This window comes from Ovis aries, unplaced genomic scaffold (assembly GCF_016772045.2).
Source record: "Ovis aries strain OAR_USU_Benz2616 breed Rambouillet unplaced genomic scaffold, ARS-UI_Ramb_v3.0 scaffold_111, whole genome shotgun sequence".
Taxonomy (NCBI): domain Eukaryota; kingdom Metazoa; phylum Chordata; class Mammalia; order Artiodactyla; family Bovidae; genus Ovis; species Ovis aries.
In genome coordinates, this window is record NW_024599728.1 from 219,710 (window position 1) to 241,402 (window position 21,693).

Sequence of the window (21,693 nt, forward strand, 5' to 3'; positions counted from 1 at the left end):
GCTTAGGGCTGGTGGGTTGCACACTGCCAAGGGCTCCAGCAGTGAGAGCTCTGTCAGAGGGAAGGAAGGGCACCTGCAGGGCTCCTCCAGCGGTTGCTTGGCCGCCCAGACTCAGGGCCTCACGAAGAGCACCAGGCTCCCAGGGCCCCTGGCTGGTCTGCAGCCCCGCACACCAGGAGGCTGACTCCTCGGCGCCCAGCAAGTGCATGACACACGTAGGTTCCCTAGCACTCTCCTCCCCAGCAGAGACATGTGCAGCTGGTTGGGCCTGATCCTGCGTGTCTGGGTCCCGCCCACAGCCCCAACTCAGGGAAGCAGCCCCTGAGGCAAGACCTGCTGGAGGAGCCCTGCTACCCCGCCTGATTGGCGAGTGCACAGCCAGCAGGGAAGCGAGCCTCCTGGGGAAGAAGAGGCAGCCCAGCCTCTTCAAGCTGAAAGCCCTGCTTGCTGGAGCCAAGTGTGCCTCCAGAGCAGAGCTCCAGCTCTGCTCAGAGGCCCGATCTGGCAGAGTTCTGGCGCGAGGCTGCTCTGCCCTGGGCGAGCCTTGCCCAGACTTGCCTCGCTGCTAGGCTTCCTGCCCAGGAAGGAGCAGGCTGCGCGAGGCTGGGAGATGCCACTGGCGCCTTCCTGGCCTCAGCTCCGCTCCTGCCTTGCCTTTGCACCTAGGCCCCAGGCGTCCTTGGGAGGGCTTAGGGGCCGGTGGCTTGCACACTGCCAAGGGCTCCAGCAGGAGAGCTCTGTGAGAGGGAAGAGGGCTAGTGCAGGGCTCCTCCAGCGGTTCCTTGGCCGCCCAGACTCAGCGCCGCACGGAGCACCAGGCTCCCAGGGCCCCTGGCTGGGGTCTGCAGCCCCGCACACCCGGAGGCTGACTCCTGGGCGCCCAGCAGCTGCCTCACACACGTAGCTTCCTAGCGCTCTCCTCCCCAGCACAGACATGTGCAGCTGGTTGGGCCTGCCCTGCGTGTCTGGGCTCCCGCCCACAGCCCCAACTCAGGGAAGCAGCCCCTGAGCCAAGACCTGCAGAGCTGGAAGCCGAGTGAACAGCCAGGGAAGCGAGCCTCCTCAGGGAAGAAGAGGCAGCCCAGCCTCGTTTGGCTCAAGCCCTACTTGGCTGGAGCCGAGTGCCTCCAGGACGGCAGAGCTCCAGCTCTGCTCAGAGGCCCGATCTGGCAGAGTTCTGGCGCGAGGCTTCTCTGCCATGGGCGAGCCTTGCCCAGACTTGCCTCGCTGCTAGGCTTCCCAGGAAGGAGCAGGCTGCGCGAGGCTGGGAGATACCACTGGCGCCTTCCTGGCCTCAGCTCCGCTCCTGCCTTGCCTTTGCACCTAGGCCCCAGGCGTCCTTGGGGAGGGCTTAGGGGCCGTGGCTGCACACTGCCAAGGGCTCCAGCAGGAAGAGCTCTGTGAGGGAAGGAAGGGCTAGTGCAGGGCTCCTCCAGCGGTTGCTGGCCGCCCAGACTCAGCGCCACGGAGTGCACCAGGCTCCCAGGGCCCCTGGCTGTGGTCTGCAGCCCCGCACACCCGGAGGCTGACTCCCTGGGCGCCCAGCAGCTGCCTCACACACGTAGCTTCCTAGCGCTCTCCTCCCCAGCAGAGACATGTGCAGCTGGTTGGGGCCTGCCCTGCGTGCCTGGGCTCCCGCCCCACAGCCCCAGCTCAGGCAAGCAGCCCCTGAGCTAAGACCTGCAGGAGGCGCAGAGCGCCCCCACCTGGAAGCCGAGTGAACAGCTGGTGGGGAGGCGAGCCTCCTCGAGGGAAGAAGAGGCAGCCCAGCCTCGCTGGAGCCGAGTGCGCCTCCAGGACGGCAGAGCTCCAGCTCTGCTCAGAGCCCCGATCTGGCAGAGTTGCTGGCGCGAGGCTGCTCTGCCCTGGGCGAGCCTTGCCCAGACTTGCCTCGCTGCTAGGCTTCCTGCCCAGGAAGGAGCAGGCTGCGCGAGGCTGGGAGATGCCACTGGCGCCTTCCTGGCCTCAGCTCCGCTCCTGCCTTGCCTTTGCACCTAGGCCCCAGGCGTCCCTTGGGAGGGCTTAGGGGCCGGTGGCTTGCACACTGCCAAGGGCTCCAGCAGGAAGAGCTCTGTGCGAGGGAAGGAAGGGCTAGTGCAGGGCTTCTCAGCGTTGCTTGGCCGCCCAGACTCAGCGCCGCACGGAGTGCACCAGGCTCCCAGGGCCCTGGCTGGGGTCTGCAGCCCCGCACACCCGGAGGCTGACTCCCTGGGCGCCCAGCAGCTGCCTCACACACGTAGCTTCCCTAGCGCTCTCCTCCCCAGCAGAGACGTGTGCAGCTGGTTGGGGCCTGCCCCTGCGTGCCTGGGCTCCCGCCCACAGCCCCAGCTCAGGGCAAGCAGCCCCTGAGCCAAGACCTGCAGGAGGCGCAGAGCGCCCCCACCTGGAAGCCGAGTGAACAGCTGGCGGGGAGGCGAGCCTCCTCGAGGGAAGAAGAGGCAGCCCAGCCTCGTTTGGCTCAAGCCCTACTTGGCTGGAGCCGAGTGCGCCTCCAGGACGGCAGAGCTCCAGCTCTGCTCAGAGCCCCGATCTGGCAGAGTTGCTGGCGCGAGGCTGCTCTGCCCTGGGCGAGCCTTGCCCAGACTTGCCTCACTGCTAGGCTTCCTGCCCAGGAAGGAGCAGGCTGGGCGAGGACAATGGCGCCTTCCTGGCCTCAGCTCCGCTCCTGCCTTGCCTTTGCACCTAGGCCCCAGGCGACCCTTGGGAGGGCTTAGGGGCCGGCGGCTTGCACACTGCCAAGGGCTCCAGCAGGAAGAGCTCTGGGTGAGGGAAGGGAAGGGCTAGTGCAGGGCTTCTCAAGCGTTTGCTTCGCCGCCCAGACTCAGCGCCGCACGGAGTGCACCAGGCTCCCAGGGCCCCTGGCTGGGGTCTGCAGCCCGCACACCCGGAGGCTGACTCCCTGGGCGCCCAGCAGCTGCCTCACACACGTAGCTTCCCTAGCGCTCTCCTCCCCAGCAGAGACGTGTGCAGCTGGTTGGGGCCTGCCCCTGCGTGCCTGGGCTCCCGCCCACAGCCCCAGCTCAGGGCAAGCAGCCCCTGAGCCAAGACCTGCAGGAGGCGCAGAGCGCCCCCACCTGGAAGCCGAGTGAACAGCTGGCGGGGAGCCGAGCCTCCTCGAGGGAAGAAGAGGCAGCCCAGCCTCGTTTGGCTCAAGCCCTACTTGGCTGGAGCCGAGTGCGCCTCCAGGACGGCAGAGCTCAGCTCTGCTCAGAGGCCCGATCTGGCAGAGTTGCTGGCGCGAGGCTGCTCTGCCCTGGGCGAGCCTTGCCCAGACTTGCCTCGCTGCTAGACTTCCTGCCCAGGAAGGAGCAGGCTGCGCGAGGCTGGGAGACGCCAGTGGCGCCTTCCTGGCCTCAGCTCCGCTCCTGCCTTGCCTTTGCACCTAGGCCCCAGGCGTCCTTGGAGAGGGCTTAGGGGCCGGTGGCTTGCACACTGCCAAGGGCTCCAGCAGGAAGAGCTCTGTGCGAGGGAAGTAAGGCCTAGTGCAGGGCTCCTCCAGCGGTTGCTTGGCCGGCCACACTCAGCACCGCACGGAGTGCACCAGGCTCCCAGGCACCCTGGCTGGGGTCTGCAGCCCTGCGCACCCGGAGGCTGACTCCCTGGGCGCCCAGCAGCTGCCTCACACACGTAGCTTCCCTAGCGCTCTCCTCCCCAGCAGAGACGTGTGCAGCTGGTTGGGGCCTGCCCCTGCGTGCCTGGGCTCCCGCCCACAGCCCCAGCTCAGGGCAAGCAGCCCCTGAGCCAAGACTTGCAGGAGGCGCAGAGCGCCCCCACCTGGAAGCCGAGTGAACAGCTGGCGGGGAGGCGAGCCTCCTCGAGGGAAGAAGAGGCAGCCCAGCCTCGTTTGGCTCAAGCCCTACTTGGCTGGAGCCGAGTGCGCCTCCAGGACGGCAGAGCTCCAGCTCTGCTCAGAGGCTCGATCTGGCAGAGTTGCTGGCGCGAGGCTGCTCTGCCCTGGGTGAGCCTTGCCCAGACTTGCCTCGCTGCTAGGTTTCCTGCCCCAGGAAGGAGCAGGCTGCGCGAGGCTGGGGAACGCCACTGGCGCCTTCCTGGCCTCAGCTCCGCTCCTGCCTTGCCTTTACACCAAGGCCCCAGGCGTCCTTACGGAAGGCTTAGGGCCGGTGGCTTGCACACTGCCAAGGGCTCCAGCAGGAGCTCTGTCAGAGGAAGGAAGGGCCTGCAGGGCTCCTCCAGCGGTTGCTTGGCCGCCAAGACTCAGCGCCTCACGAAGAGCACCAGGCTCCCAGGGCCCCTGGCTGGGGTCTGCAGCCCCGCACACCCGGAGGCTGACTCCTGGGCGCCCAGCAGCTGCCTCACACACGTAGCTTCCCTAGCACTCTCCTCCCCAGCAGAGACGTGCAGCTGGTTGGGGCCTGATCCTGCGTGTCTGGGTTCCCGCCCACAGCCCCAACTCAGGGAAGCAGCCCTGAGCCAAGACCTGCTGGAGGAGCTTCCTGGAAGAGTGAACAGCTGGCGGGAGGCGAGCCTCCTGGGGAAGAAGAGGCAGCCCAGCTCGTTTGGCTCAAGCCCACTTGGCTGGAGCCGAGTGAGCCGCCAGGAAGGCAGAGCTCTAGCTCTGCTCAGAGGCCCGATCTGGCAGAGTTCCTGTCGCGAGGCTGCTCTGCCATGGGCGAGCCTTGCCCAGACTTGCCTTGCTTTTAGGCACCCTCCCAAGGAAGGAGCAGGCTGCGCGAGGCTGGGAGATGCCACTGGCGTCTTTCTGGCCTCAGCTCCGCTCCTTCCTTGCCTTTGCTCTTAGGCCCCAGGGGTCCTTGGGGAGTGCTTAGGGCCTTGTGGGTTGCACACTGCCAAGGGGGCCGGCAGTAAGAGCTCTGTCAGAGGCAAGGGAAGGGCACCTGCATGGCTCCTCCAGCGGTTGCTTGGCCGCCCAGACTCAGCACCGCACGGAGAGCACCAGGCTCCCAGGGCCATGGCTGGGTTCTGCAGCCCCGAAAACCCGGAAGCTGACTCCGTGGGCGCCCAGCAAGTGCATGACAGACGTAGATTCCCTAGCACTCTCCTCCCCAGCACAGACATGTGCCGGTGGTTCGGGCCTGATCCTGCGTGTCTGGGTACCCGCCTACAGCCCCAACTCAGTGGAAATAGCTCCTGACGCAAGACCTGCTGGAGGAGACCTGTGCCCCCACCTGATCGGGGAGTGCACAGCCAGCAGGGAAGTGAGGCTCCTCCGGGGAAGAGGAGGCAGCACAGCCCCGTCAAGCTGAAAGCCCTGCTTGCCCGGAGCTAAGTGAGCCTCCAGTACAGCAGAGCTCTAGCTCTTCTCAGAAGCCCGATCTGGCAGAGTTCCTGTCGGAGGCTGCTCTGCCATGGGCGAGCCTTGCCCAGACTTGCCTTGCTTTTAGGCACCCTCCCCAGGAAGGAGCAGGCTGCGCGAGGTTGGGAGATGCCACTGGCGCCTTCCTGGCCTCTGCTCCGCTCCTGCCTTGCCTTTGCAGCTAGGCCCCAGGCGTCCTTGGGGAGGGCTTAGGGGCTGGTGGGTTGCACACTGCCAAGGGCTCCAGCAGTGAGATCTCTGTCAGACGGAAGGGAAGGGCGGCTGCAGGGCTCCTCCAGCGGTTGCTTGGCCGCCCAGACTCAGGGCCACACGGAGAGCCCCAGGCTCCCAGGGCCCCTGGCTGGGGTCTGCAGCCCCGCACACCTGGAGGCTGACTCCGTGGGCGCCCAGCAAGTGCATGACAGACGTAGGTTCCCTAGCACTCTCCTCCCCAGCACAGACATGTGCCGGTGGTTGGGGCCTGCCCCTCCGTGCCTGGGCTCCCGCCCACAGCCCCAGCTCAGGGCAAGCATCCCCTGAGCCAAGACCAGCCGGAGGCGCAGAGCTCCCAGCATTGAAACCGAGTGATCAGCATGAGGGAGGCGAGCCTCCTCGAGGGAAGTAGAGGCAGCCCAGCCGAGTGCGGCTCAAGCCCTGCTTGGCTGGATCCGAGCGGGCCTCCAGTATGGCAGAGCTCCAGCTCTGCTCAGAGGCCTCATGTGGCAGAGTTGCTGGCGCGAGGCTGCTCTACCCTGGGCGAGCCTTGCCCAGACTTGCCTCACTGCTAGGCTTCCTGCCCAGGAACGAGCAGGCTGCGTGAGCCTGGGAGACGCCACTGGCGCCTTCCTGACCTCAGCTCCGCATCTGCCTTGCCTATGAACCTAGACCCCAGGCGTCCGTGGGTAGTGCTTAGGGGCCGGTGGCTTGCATACTGCCAAGGGCTCAGGCAGGGAGAGCTCTGTGAGAGGGAAGGGAAGGGCAAGTGCAGGGCTCCTTCAGCGGTTGCTTGGTCGCCCAGACTCAGCGCCGCACGAAGAACCGCACCTCCCAGGGCCACTGGCTGGGGTCTCCAGCCCGGCATACCTGGAGGCTGACTCCGTGGGTGCCCATCAGCTGCCTCTCACACGTCGTTCCCTTGCGCTCTCCTCCCCAGCAGAGACGTGTGCAGCAGTTTGGGGTATGACCCTGCTTGTCTTGACTCCCGCCCACAGCCCCAGCTCAGGGCAAGCAGCCCCTGAGCCAAGACCTGCAGGAGGCACAGAGCTTCCGCGCCTGGAAGCCGAACGAAGAGCATTCAAGGTGGCGAGCCTCCTCGAGGGTAGAAGAGGCAGCCCAGCCGCGTGCGGCTCACTCCCTGCTTGGCTGGATCCGAGCGCGCCTCCAGTATGGCAGAACTCCAGCTCTGCTCAGCGGCCCGATCTGGCAGAGTTCCTGGTCTGAGGCTGCTCTGCCCTGGCCGAGCCTTGCCCTGACTTGCCTGGCTGCTAGGCTTCCTGCCATGGAAGGAGCAGGCTCCTTGAGGCTGGGAGATGCCACTGTTGCCTTCCTGGCCTCAGCTCTGCTCCTGCCTTGCCTTTGCACCAGGCGTCCTTGGGGATGGCTTAGGGGCCGGTGGGTTGCACACTGCCAAGGGCTCCAGCAGGAAGAGCTCTGTCAGAGGGAAGGGAAGGGCAAGTGCAGGTCTCCTCCAGCGGTTGCTTGACCGCCCAGACTCAGCGCCGCACGGTGAGCACCAGGCTCCTTGGGCCCCTGGCGGGCTCTGGAGCCCCGCACACCTCGAGTCTGACTCCGTCGGCGCCCAGTAGCTGCCTCACACACGTAGGTTCCCTAGCGCTCTCCTCTCCAGCAGAGACGTGTGCAGGTGGTTGGGTCCTGCACCTGTGTGTCTGGGCTCCCGCCCACAGCCCCAGCTCAGGGGAAGCAGCCCCTGATCCTAGACCAGAATGAGGGGCAGGGAGCCGGCGCCTGGAAGCCGAGTGAACAGCATGCGGGAATCGAGCTTCCTAGGGGAAGACGAAGCAGCCCAGCCGCCTTAGGCTGCAAGCCCTTCTTCGGTGGAGTCGAGTGCGCCTCCAGGATGGCAGAGCTCCAGCTCTGCTCAGAGGCCCGATCTGGCAGAGTTCCTGGCGCGAGGCTACTCTGCCCTGGGCGAACCCTGCCCAGACTTGCCTCGCTGCTAGGCTTCCTACCCAGGAAGGAGCAGCCTTTGCGAAGTTGGGTGACGCTACTGGCGCCTTCCTGGCCTCAGCTCCACTCCTGCATTGCCTTTGCACCTAGGCCCCAGGCGTCCTTTGGGAGGCCTTAGGGGCCGGTGGGTTCCACACTGCCAAGGGCTCCCATAGTGAGAGGTCTGTTCAAGGGAAGGGATGGGTATATTTGGAGTACAATCCTGTATCAGATGTGAGGCCCACACCTTCACCCTGAATGCTCACTCTGAACCCTCACCCCGAACCCTTACCCTCACCCACACCCTCACCCTGAACCCTCACCCTCTCCCTGAACCCTCACCCTCTCCCTGAATCCTCACCCTCATCCTGAATCCTAACCCTCACCCTGAACCCTCACCCTTAATCCTTACCCTCACCCTCATCCTGAACCCTCACACCTCACCCCTCACCCTAACAAGTTTGGAGGGCTGTTCCACGAACTCTAACCTTTACCCTACCCTAACCCAACCCCCATCCACATCCTAACCCTAACCCACATCATAGTCACGCCCTCAGCCCTATACTTACCCTTGAAGTACCTACCCGCATCTTCTTCATTTTTGACACTTCTCATGCATAACAAAAGACGAGGTTGTAAGGTTTCAAACATGGATCCAAGACCCATTATCCACATAAAAGGGATATAAATACTATTTAAATCTCTTGCATCACCAAAATACCTCTCCACCACTTATCCAGTCGCCATTGATGGATCACATCTATCTCATACATTTTATAACTTAGCAATCAAATACGCACCAGGACTCTGGGTAATTATAGAGACAAGATTTATTTATACCATAAATATTTCAACAAATTCCACTTTCTACGATGAGTTCAATCTTCACAAAAGTAGGATGAACAGCACCTGTTTCCACTAGGATCCATAGAGCGTGAAAATCTTAATGATGACCACCAGAAAGGTCAGCACGGTTGATATCACAGATTTTTCAGTGTTCCAATACAAGTTCTACCCAAATCCATAAAGAAAGACATACGCATAGGAAACTACAAATTGAAAGCAAGTCTATTGAGATAAATATTGGACATCAATTGTATGAATCTTTAAGGCATAACTGCAGACATTCTTCAGACATTCTTCAAATTCATAGAATGACAACAAAGTATGGCTACGTACAATCCATTCGGTTTTATAAGCCACTCATGAATAACCTCACAAGCCATTTGAAACCAGATGACAATTTCAAATAGCTTTGATCTACAAACAAGGCTGTAAGACAGAAAGTTAAAATCGAAATACATGAAGTAAATCCTCAATAGATATGAAAACATCCCATGGTAGTGAAGTCAATTAGCATTAGTTATTAGGGCTTTCATGCACAGACTCATCTCTGATCGATGTGATCCCAATTCATATTTGGCAAAAAATACGAAAGCTGATCTTAACAGTCATATTATTTTTCTTTGTACCCCTAAAAGAAAAATGAACATGAAAAACTAAATTAAGCTTGGAGGCTCACATTTCCCAATCGGTATACAAAGCAACAGCATGTCAAACTTTCTAATTCACATATGCATTTAAATGAAATTGGATGAAATACCCCTAAATAAACACATACTTCTATGCCCAATGTTTCACAAGGCAGAAAACGCTCAATGAATGAAACTGAGAGGGTAACAGCCAGGAAGGCCAGGGGTCTCCAAAGGGAGGAAATGGGGTGCAAGTGTCAGACAGTTGTTATCTGTCACTTCCGAGGCAGGAGGAAACAAGCTGTTATCTTTTTCCCCTTCTTGATACAAATTTAAACAGAGATTTTCTCTTACAATTCTGTGTTGCTATAATGACACCTGGTTCCGCCTGAACTTCACTTTTCTCATACTTTGAGCTGACCAAGGCATTTTTCTCATGGAAAGGTTTGCCTTAAGCTATGTGAATGTACTATGTATTTACCCTAGACTCTATCTTCAAGTAGGTTCTGCCTAAAGGCTCAGAACTGACTTGACAAACCAATATGCTTTACTCATACATGGCTCTCCTGATCTATGTGAGTGAAGCTATCCATTTGCTCATATCAATCGTTTTATGGCCCAGGATGACTCACCTGGTGCCACGGTCATCTCCATATATCTTGTGGGTGAGGGGTCTGCTGCCATTCCTTTCTCTAATGAGTAGACTGCTAGTAGCTAGATAACATCCAGCCAAAGATGAGTAGGGGGCACTCTTTCTGCCCCCTTCTGATGTCTATGTCAGAAGCTTTCTCTCTTTTATACTTTAATAAAACGTTGGGACACAAAAGCTCTGACTGATCAAGCCTCATCACTGGCCCCGGGTTGAATTCTTCCTCTAAGGAGCCCAAGAATTCAAGCATCTTTCATGGTTAGACAACAACCTTTCCAAACAATGGTCTTTTCAAAAAAAAATGATGATAAGTGATGAGTATGCATATGTCTACGAATGAAATGGGACCTATATGTCAAACCACATAAAAATATATCTTCCCTCAACATACATATAACACAACCAGGCCTTCACATGCATCGATTCTCCAACTATCAAGTCATACAAATATGGATGTAAAATATCACAATACATTCCAAAGTTTAAAAGTGATGGATATTGACTTTCGCCCGCTGGTGCTTCTTTTTATGTCATCTCCATTATATTAGCTATGACAACGAATCATGTGCTGTGCGAAGTCACTTACATTGTGTCCAACTCCTTGGGATCATATGGACTAGGCCCCACCAGGCTCCTCTCTCCATGAGATTCTCTAGGCAAAGATACTGGAGGGGTTGCCATGCTCTCCCTCAGGAGATCTTCCTGCCCCAGGGATGGAATCCATACCTCCCATGTCTCCTGCATGGGTATGTTCTGCATGTTCTTTACCACTAGAACCACCTGGGAAGCCCCAAGACACATGAACATCAGTGGATTTGGGGATCCACGGGCATATACAGAACCATTCCTCCAACAAAACTGAAGAATGACTTTAAAATCTCAAACAAAACATGAGTATATGTGTTCACAAACTTCATGGAGCAAGGGTTTCTTCGATCTGAAAACTGGCATCGATGAAGGACTGTGTGAAGAATACTTCAAAGTCTATTTGGCAAACACAGCCTACGTTGGCTATATTTAGTCCTCAGTTGAATGGAATGTCATGAGTACTGGTCATTTCAAATAAGTAGCCTATGACGCTGTTTACACTTATTGGGACGCGTGGTATACCACATTCACACATTTCAGTAGCATTGGTGCAAAACGATCCATTTCTCAGGGGAAGCTTCTACATGGACTCCTGGGATCAGAGCTCTAACTCATACACACATACTTTTCCTTTTAAAATGATCCTGCATGATAAGCAAACAAAACACTGGATGAACACCTAGACGGTGAGCTCTGTACTAAATGATTTTAAAGCCAGTAGATGGAATGAGCTGATGAGGAAGACTACAAACGAGTCATCTTCTTCAACTTGGTCAAACTGCTCATAGTCATACAAGTGAATGAAAAGTTGAGCCTGTTGTCATTAAATCTGTTTAAAAGAAATAGAATAATAAAACAAATTAGTAAATCTTATTTTCTTAATAAACATTGTATTATTTCTGCACAGCTTTGTTACTGGCATGAATAGAATATCTACAATAATAACTTGTCACAGTGAAATGGATTCACATTCGATATCGATTCACATCTATAATTGATGCCATAGCTGTTTGATACTATTGCTTGAATGAATGCAACTTATGTGACTTCACAAACTACAAACACGACTAACATAATAGGTATTAAAAACCTTGAGTGACATGAGCGTGAAGACTTAGTAGAGTTGCTCTCAAGAATAATGATACTATTATTCGCTCTAGCCATAGTACTGGAATCTGTACATTAACACCCCTGCAAAACAAAAGGAAAGGATAGAATAATAATAAAGGAACTTCATAACTATATTCCTACTGTAAACATTCAACACTATGTTTTCTTTTAAACTGACTTTCATATTTGGTCTACTGTAACCTCTTCTGTGTTCATTTTATGCTAAACTTATTGCTAACAGTAAAATTACCATACGAGCTCTAATTAATTTTTTTTTTACTTGCAAAGCTACTGATAGAACCAAAGGCCAATATCTACATCAAACAGGAGAAACGGAATGGAAACTGTAAACAATTTTATGGAAGAACATTTCCGTGCTCCCATTCAGTCAAATGGGCATTCAAAAGGATGTGATTTTTCTGAAAGTTTATTTCAGAAACTTGGAATTGGATGACTGCAAACAATAAAACTAACAATATATTGATACATAATATTAATAATATACAGTGGGTCATTCTTTTTTATTCTGCCACAGCTAACAGACAGAAAGTCAGTTGTCATAACTACTACTAACATAAGACCCTCACCGATAAGTGAAGATATATAGGAAAATCCATAATAGCTCTAAAAACCATCAAAGATAAAATGGTAATTAAAAATACACTGACAGTTTAGCTGGTATAAGAAACAGGATGATTATGAAAGCAAAGCCAACAATCATGGATAGGCCATGGAAGCCCGTGGCTGTCACCAGTGTTGACTTATATCCTTCATCTGAGGTTGTTAAAAGCGCTTGGTAAAATCCAGAGGTTTGCAGCAGTGGTAACCTCCTGAACAGACTGAAATAAAAAGGGTTTCCAGAATATCCTGATGATTTCCATCTACTAGGCTGTGATGAGCTCAAGCAATGCATACTCCAGAGGACAGAAGACAGACAGGTTGGGAACACGTCTACTGCACTTACGGAGAAAGGGAATGTTGCTGCTCAGCCTAGTACAAGTGTAGAAGCAACACCTTGGTGATTCGACCTTTAAAGACTCGATACATATGAGAACGACTGGTATGAATAAACCTTCAGAAGTGCTTTCTCAGACCTCCTCCCATCATAAGCACAAGCATAATGAAAACGCTGAGTTTTCATGGTCTCACCCAAAATAAGACTCACTTATGGCTTTGCTTTGAGAATAGTTGAACTACTCATTGTTCAAGAGAAATGATCCTTTCTTCTCTGAAGATTTGTGAATCATTCACAGGGTGTGGTGAATAAACTACTTAAGGGTCTAATACATAAAAATGCAATAGGCTAAGCACAGAGATGTTTTTCTCCCTTTCTCAAAGGATGGAACATTTTGTATTTGCACTGATTTTATGTCTTGACTTCATGTACAATTATATACTGATTTTTTAGTTGACATACAATAGGACTAAAAATATTGATATAATACTGATAACTCATGTTGGTATGTGTGGTTGTCACATAGGATTCACAGGAGATTTAAATTCACAGTTGTCAACGTAAAGGATGAATGCTATTTAGCTTCTTCGTGAATCTAGACCACGAATGAAGAGTTTTCCTCAACATATTTCACTGAGAGAAATACAAGGATGATAGGCATAATACTATGCTTCGACTCACGGATATCTAAGCATTGCTCACAATACAGATCTGATTTTCAACACCAGGGTTCTTTCAGTGTCCTTGAACAGCATTTGTTTTTCTGTATACAGAAGAAAAAACTCATGAGTATCAAACTGGTTCACATAAAACATGTGTATGAATTGTTATCTTCCTGAACCAGGGATCAAACCCACATCACTTCCCCCTCCTGCACTGGTAGGCAGATTTTTATTTATCAACTGTGCCACCTAGGAATCGACATACATTTCAAGGACCACTGCCATCAGCTTCTACTGTTCATGACCAAAGTAGGAGAAACAACATTGGAAGAAGTACTCATAAGGGTACTCATAGGAAGTACTCATAAGTCAAGGAACTGTTATACTGGGTACTCTCGTTGTTACTGGGACAAGTCAGTTCCTCCGATGATGATGGGTATAACTGAAAATTATTACAAATGCATGGGCTGCGATGTCTACATGATAAATGTGTTCCTCTTATACTATTGCTTCAGGGATGCCTACTTCAGCATGAAGGAATGCACTTCAAGGGATGCCCGCTATTCCAGCTCAAGCAACAGATAGTGAAGTGCAGATCATTGTCCTTTGTTGAAAATAATCAGCACTTTGTCAACATAGGGAACATGCCAGAGGAACCCTTGGGATGGAACTCTAAAAACAGGTTGGGCCCTCTTTTGCCAAGCCCTGCGATAAAATACAAATCAGAAAAAGAAAAATAGCATCGGTTTTGTCAGGACTTCCTCATCTTTTCTTTCTTGGTAGCAGGAAGCAGACATTGAGGCCAGAGGACTGCAGGATTTCATTGTGAACTAACGTTGGGTGGGGTGGAAGCTCATCACTCTAGTAAGAATGTGGTTCAATAAAATGGAATTTCATTCACTTCATGGACATAGAGTTCTATAATCCTTCATTAAGGAATTCAATAAGCTATATTTCCTTACACCTTCACAATCTCTTGGTTTACGAGAACATCAATTGCTAGTCCAGCACTTATACAATGAGTGTTACAGGTAGTATGAATGTATAAATGATGATGAGCAATGACAGGAAGTTTATTTAATCTCTGTTTGAATTCTTGATTTTTATATAATTTTTATAATATCCTTACAGATGTGAATATTTTACTGACATGTATAAATACACGTTGAGTAGTGCTATGATAACTCATAGTGTTGGCACAATAAATATCATGGTTACTATGTGCTTTTCATATATTCCTTTTGAGATTCTCTTCCATTATACATTATCATAAGATATTTAATAGTTTCCTAAACTGTACAGTAGGTCCTTGCGGCTTCTTTTATATATAGTAATGTACTTGTTAATAATTCAAACAAAAACTGGTACACAAATATTCATAGTGACATTCACAATAGCTCAAAGGTAGAACTCATTCAAGTGTCCGTTGGTGGGAGACTGAATATGCAACACAAGGTATATTCAGAAGCTTGAACGGTATTCCACCATACGAAAAAGTACATTAAATGGTGCTGCCACTCTGCAAGACATTACAGAAATGACTCCAAAACAAACACATGGAATAAATACATAGTTCGATTCCAATTCAAGCTATGTACCCAAAAGGATTGGGAAAGGGGCTGAAAAATGGATACTTCTTCCGTCATACTCACAACAGCATGATTCACACTGGCAAACAAACAGAAGTGATCTAAGTGTCCATGGCAGCCAATTCCATAAACAAACTGTGGTATACACACAATGGAATCTGATTCGGCCCTTCAAAGTCAGTAATTCTGACAATGCGACAATGTGGACAAACCTTATGGTCATTAGATCATGTGAAATAAACCAGACCAAGAAAAGACAAACGTTCTGTGATTCCACTCATATGAGATATCCAAACAAGTCAAATCTGTCAGAAATAGCAGAGTGATTCCGACCGATCGAAAAGAGTTCATGTTTCATGGACCTCAGTTTCCCTTGGAAAACTGACTTCCCGTGATATCTCCAAAACCAATTAGACAAATAATTGGAAGCTATATCCAGTCAAATGAATGTAGACATAATGTTATATACAGTGTACACCAAACTCACTCAAACTTCTTAACAGACAAAAGGCAAAACTGTATCTATGGTACCTCAGCTTAGCTTAAAACTGTATCTACGGTACCTCACTTCTGCTTATAAAATTTAACAACAACAACAACAACACACTAAAGTCTATCCAAAAAGGATATAAAACATATATAACATTAACTTTAAAGAATTAGACATTTAAACTGTGAAAACCTTATTCACAAAACTTAAACACAAGCCACAGGAAAATATATTTATAAAATACATATCTGATAAAGGATTGTACTCCAAATATACCAAAAAATCTAGAACAATCTCATAAAAAATGTATACACCTAAACACCTGGCCTACAAAAATATAAAGATAGTAAATAAGCCTATCAAAAGACTCAAAATCACATATCATTAGGAAATTACAAACTAAAATAACAGTGAGGTAGCACTGCACACCTATTAGATCCAGTAAACTCAAAAAAAAAAAAAAAACGGGGTAGGGCACAACTTCTCCGGTGGCTCAGTGGTAAAGAATCTGCCTGACAATGCAAGACACTCTAGTTTGATCCCTTACCCCAGAAGATCCCACATGCCACAGAGAAACATAGCTGGATTTTTCCACAGCTAAACAAAGCTCACCTGTGACCTGAATACTATATGGCTAGCACTTACTAAACAGCTTTGAAAACGTCCAGACAAAAAGTATCACATGATTATATACAACAGCTCTACTTGTAATAACTAAAAACTTTCAAATATCAGGATGTCTTCAGTAGATGACAGTGTAAACAAATGGGGATACATCCAAAGTGAAGGGGAGCAAATGCTACCACAAAATATACCACCTCAGCATGAGAATTAGTGGGACCCAATTAACTTTTTTTTTAGAGGACACATGATCATCTCTGAAACCCAAGTTCAAGACAGCTCTTCTGTGAGTCACATTTACCAGAGAAATCTCATTTCAAAGGAATCCTCTCTATATGCCAGATAGAAGGATGAGACACAGTCTTTGAAACTCTTTTTCTTTTCTATCGATAGGAAAGCTAAGCCGTAAATCTGCACAACAACCATACCCTTCCTTTCCTTTGGTTGTATTTGTAAAATATTTGTTTCTTTTTTAATTTGGCTGCGCCAGGTCAACCTTCATTGAGGTAAGCCAGATATTTAGCTACAACATGCAAATTCTCCTTTGTGGCATGGGAGATCTAGCTCTTGGATCAGGGAATGAACCTGGGCCTCCTTCTTTGGGAGTGTCCAGTCTCAGCCACTGGACCACCAGAAAGTGCCTGTTTTGTTTTCAGATGAAGATGGAATCTAAGGTGATATCTTGGGCCATTTCAGTCACTGACTCAGTTTCCTGAGTTTCTCCAAAGCACGCACAAGGTGCACATTATTAAACTGGTTTGCAAAACAAGAAAAGGTTGTCTGCTACAACACTGTATGCTTACAAATATCTAAACGGTAAATGGCATATTATTTATTTTTAATTACTATGGGGGGGGGGAAAGAATGCAGGATTCATACATGTTACCACATGAATAAATATTAAAACCATCTTCAGTGAAAAAGAAATCCACATAGAAAAGGCCACCCAGAACCCTTATTCACCATGTCTGCTTTCAATCCATCAAGTTTGTCCAAATAACTGAAAATCTCAGTAACACTCTAAATAAAGAAAAAAGGATGAAGATGGAAACAAAAGATATATTCATACACTTGAACAATTGCTAAAAGTGGAAGTGGGGTGGTGGATTACATTATAATGTAGGTACCATATGATTTCCTGATTTTGGAAATTATGTGCTGGTTCTGCAGAAGGTACCCATTTTGGATAAAACACATAGAGTATTTTAGATGATGTGGCAAATGCTAGCAGTTGTTCCCATTGCTAGGCATTTTCTGTACATTTTAAATGACTGGAAAGTATACTAGGTTTCAAAACAACCATGTCAATACCACAAAAGAAATTTAGCGCAGACAGGCAGGAAACTTTCTGATACAGGCCAAGACTTACCCAGATGAAGTTCAAGGGAAGCTGGGATGCTCACTGCCCGTGAAGGAGTCCACGTGGAATGAAGAAGTAGTGTGGGAAGTCTATTAGTAACCACCATGTCTTGGGTCCTCTGGATGACCTACTGCAGGAGAAACAGATCTTACAGATAAAATGTTCCACATCACTTCACAAAAAGTTGTTAGACTACATTCAGTAAAGCTGAATCATTTTGGATTAATTTACAATCATAAAATACTACCCTTTACAGTCCAAAAATCACTTGCATTTCTATACACTAATAACAATCAGAAAAAAATATTAAGAAAATCCCACTTAAATAAAACATCTAGCAACAAACTTAATCACGAACATAAAAAACCAGTAGTCAGAAAACTAGAAGGCACTGATAAAGAAACCAAAGAAAATACAAACACACAGAAAATTATTCCACGCTCATGCACTGGAACAATGAGGAATTAAAAGGTCCATTCCAACCAAAGTCATCAACAAATACACGGACTGCAATCACAAAATAATATTCAATGGCATTTTCACAGAAATAGAAATATTCCTAATATTAGGCTGCTACTGTTGAACAGGACCTTAAACGGCCAAAAGACTCTGAGAAAGAGGAACACAGCTGGAGGCATCTTCCTATCCCTCTTCAAACTACATCACGGAGCTGTAGTGACCACCACAGTGAGGAACTGGCAGGAACACAGACACATGGACTCCAGGAGAGAATAGAGAGCCCAGAAACGAACCCACCTGTACATGGTCAGTTCCTGAAAATCAAACCAGGAACGAGCGAAGAGGAAAGGACAGTCTTCTCAAGAAACAGTGACAGGAAAATGGCCACCTACACGGAAGAACATCAGTGTTCATCCTCTACATCATCTAACACAAATCTAACTGAAAACCCACCGCTTTGCACACGGAGCTCTTTCCCCTGAGTCCTCTGAGATGGACCTCCAGTCAGCCCTCAGCTGGACACAGGAAACGTCTACTCCATCCTCATTTTTCGCTCTTGCAGCGCCTCCCTGCTGGTGGGCACTGAGGCAACCCTGCTCCTCTCAGCCTGGATGCAGCCCTGTTATCCAGAAGCCTGAGCCCTGATGGTCCTGAGGAGACAAAGCTCCCGCCAGCTGCTCACGGAGCAGAGTCTAAAGGCAAGCGTCCTGCGCCCGCGGGTCAGAGGGGGCTTTGGCGCTTCTGCGGGCCACAAGAGAAGAGCGGGCAGCCCGGTGCTCACAGACCTCAGAGGGCTCACCCAGAAGCAGCTCTGCTGCGAGCACTCAGACTGGAAGCCCAAACTGAAATGGAGCAGAATAGCTCCATGACCCTCCGCAAAACATGGCTAAGGAATAATCAGAGCCTGCATGGAATGCAGCCATAAAAAGGAACACATTTGAGTTTGTTCTAATAAAGGGGAGGGAAGTCAGTCAAAGAGAGAAAAACATGGAATCTAGAAGGATGGTACTGACGAGTCTGTTCACAGAGCAGCAATGGAGGTGCAGACATAGAGAACAGACTTACAGACGAGGGTGGGGAACAAGAGGGAGAGGGTGAGATGAATGGAGAGAGCAGCATGGATGCAGGTACACCTACATTTGTAAATAGACAACCAATGGGAATTTGCTGTATGATTCAGGGAACTCAAACTGGGGCTCAGTAGTAACCTAGAGAGGTGGGAATGCATGCGAGGTGGGAGGGAGATTCAAGAGCAAGAGGACATAGGTACACCTATGGTTAATTCATGTGGATGTATGACAAACCAAACCAATATTGTAAAGCAATGATCAATCAACTAAAAGAAATAACTTTAAAAAAATATGAACATAAACACAAACTTTGCAACAAGGTAACTCCATTTAAAAAACTATAGAATTTTAGAAAACTGCAAAGTTCTACATGACCGTTGGTCTGGTGATCAGGTCTAACATACACAAAACAAGCCAACTTACCAAATTATGAATATAAATTATTTAAAACATTGCCTTTTATCATTTCATACATTTACCCTGTGGAGGACCTTACTCGAGAGAACCAAAAACAAACTGTTAAATGAACCACGGACCACCCACCCTGGCCAGGCAACAGAGAAAAGAAAACACTTGCAGGAATCATCTTACAACAGGAGGTCCTGGGAAGGAACAAGGAACGAACAAGCTACCACCAACCAGAATTCTGGAGAGGTCAGGAGATGGGAGGCTCCAGTTCAGAGGTCCTACCAACCTCCCAGGATCCACTTCGCTGGAATCCATCTCAGCTGAGTGATGCGTGTGCCCCCAAGAAGGATCCCAATTCAGAATGCCTGGCAAGAGACAAACCAGAAATGAGCCCGATGACCATAAAACCTGAGACTGTGAGCCACGTGACAGAGTGGTTCTCTCCGTTTCCCTCACCCTCCTGCCCTCCACCCTGGCAGCCCTTCCCAATAAAGCCTCTCGCTTGGACAGCACTCCTCTCCTCAGACAACTCATTGCCCAGTGTCAGACAAGAACTCACTCTCAAGCCCTGAAAGGGATCCCCTTCCTTCATCAAAAGCAATATCCAGGAGAAAATATCTTCAAAACGCTATCTTGCAGAGAAGGAAATCAGAGAAGGCAATGGCAGCCCACTCCAGTACCATTGCCTGGAGAATCCCACGGACAGAGGAGCCTGGTAGGCTGCAACCCCGGGGTCACTAAGAGACGGACACGACTTCACTGAGTGGCTTCACTTTCACTTTTCACTTTCATGCACTGGAGAAGGACATGGCAACCCACTCCAGTGTTCTTGCCTGGAGAATCCCAGGGACAGAGGAGCCTGGTAGGCTGCTGTCTATGGGGTCGCGCAGAGTCAGGCACGACTGAAGCGACGCAGCAGCAGCAGCAGCAGCAGCAGAGAAGGAAATGGCACCACCTGCAGTACTCTGGTCTCAGAAATCCCAGGGACAGAGGAGCTTGGTGGGCTACAGTCCAAAAGCAGGGCATTTCTGATGGGAGGAAACAGTCCCAGGGAAGCTGAGCTGCTCACCAAAGGCCCCAGAGCTTTGGATAGCACACCAGAGCTGGGGCTGAGGATTCCCAGCTGCCATGCCTCTTGATCCTGGCCTCTTTCACTAGATACATGTGTGGAAAACTAGTCTAAAATATGCCCTGGTGGTTCCATAGTAAAGAATCCACCCCCGGTGCTGGAGATGCATGTGCGATCCCTAGGATGGGAAGATCCCACATCCTATGGAGCCCGTGTGCCACAACAGCCGAGCGAGCCTGTGCTCTAGATCCTGGAAGCCACGATGCCGAGTTCACATGCTGCAGCCACTGAAGCCCGTGAGCCTGTGCCGCTCAACAAGAGGAGACACTGCAGTGAGAAGCCTGCAAACCACTAGTTATGGCCCATGCTCACCAAAACTAGAGAAAAGCCCACACACAAAGATGCAACACAGCCAACAATCAATAAAACTGTTTTCCTAAAACAATGCATATCTGACAAAGAAACTGTATTCGAATTGTCTAAGAACACTAGAGCAAACAAGCCCATTCATAATTGGTAGCGACTGAAATAGACACCTGGCCACTGAGGGTATACTGATAGTAAACTATCATACAAAAACATACTCAAGATACTGGTGCAATGCATGCAGAGCCCCCTTTGAAAGACAATCTGACAGTTTTTTTTCAGTAACCACGTGGGACAAGCACTGAATTCTGTGTATGACAAGCGGTGGAAGCCAGGTATCTTACCATTGGAATGCAAAGTTACAGATAAACAAAAGGAAACGTTACAATGTCCATGTCGTGGTGGATCAGGTTGGAGACATCACAAATTACCTTTAACTGAATATGTTCAAAGGTGAGCTGGAATACATGTATATATATATATCCATGTATTGTCAGCTGAGCATATTGAGCTCCTACATGTATGTTTTAAATATCATTCTCTAATAAAAGGGAACAGGAAACATCTCCAATGGCCCGGTGGTAAAGAATCTGCCTACCGATGCAGGGAACACGGGTTCAATTCCTGTGTAGGAGATTCCACACGCCCAGGGGCAACGAAGCCCTTGAACAGCTCTTGAAGTTTGCATGCTCCAGAGCCCAAGTTCTGCAAACAGAGAAAGCACTGCAATGAGAAGCCATGGCACAGCAACTAGAGGGTAGCCTCTGCTCACTACAACTAGACAAACGAGCAATAAAGACCCAGCACAGTCAAAAATAATGTAATGTTTAAAAAAGGACAGTTCTTTGAAGAAATGACTGAGACTAGGGGTGAGACTGTAAATATATGAGACAGGGTCATCTTAAATTATGAGAAATTAAAGAAACTAAAGACAACTATCAAGCTGTCCAAACTGATACAAATGAATGATGACACAGTGTTATCTGTATACACCAGCAAATAACAATCTGAAAAGGAATTTAAACAAACGATTCCCTTTCAGTCATGTCAACATTACTAAAAGACTTTGCTATGGACAGAATGAGGATAACAAGACTGGCACACTGGAAATGATACATGATTGCTGAAAAATACCCTAAAGACATGGACAGATATGCCATAGCGATGAAAAGGCTTCAGTTGGCAATACCATGGAATGCATCTTCAATCTGAAATGAAGATTCAATATGAATTTCAAAAGGCTGAAAGGTGGTTGCTAAACCACAAAAGATGCCAGCATTCTTGGACTCCAGAGGAGAATTCAATCCAGGGCAAGTGACGAAGCTTGATGGCTCAGAGGTTTTCTGTTAAAAGTTTTATTAAAATATAAAAGAGATCGAGAGAG

At 49.7% G+C, this 21,693-nt stretch overlaps 2 long non-coding RNA genes across 2 annotated transcripts in view; one reads left to right on the plus strand and one right to left on the minus strand.

The window, feature by feature from the left end:
- Positions 1–9,874, plus strand: part of LOC132659096 (uncharacterized) — a 15,436-nt gene extending 5,562 nt beyond the window's left edge. Inside the window, exon 2 of the long non-coding RNA XR_009599065.1 lies at positions 220–9,874. This is a non-coding gene — a long non-coding RNA (uncharacterized LOC132659096). The remainder of the gene's footprint in view (positions 1–219) is intronic.
- The window catches only part of LOC121818464 (uncharacterized), a 70,457-nt gene that overhangs the window by 22,337 nt on the left and 26,427 nt on the right, over positions 1–21,693 (minus strand). Inside the window, exons 7-10 of the long non-coding RNA XR_009599057.1 lie at positions 20,908–21,014; positions 19,106–19,239; positions 5,122–17,067; positions 2,897–4,438 (exon numbers count right to left, since the gene is read on the minus strand). This is a non-coding gene — a long non-coding RNA (uncharacterized LOC121818464). The remainder of the gene's footprint in view (positions 1–2,896; positions 4,439–5,121; positions 17,068–19,105; positions 19,240–20,907; positions 21,015–21,693) is intronic.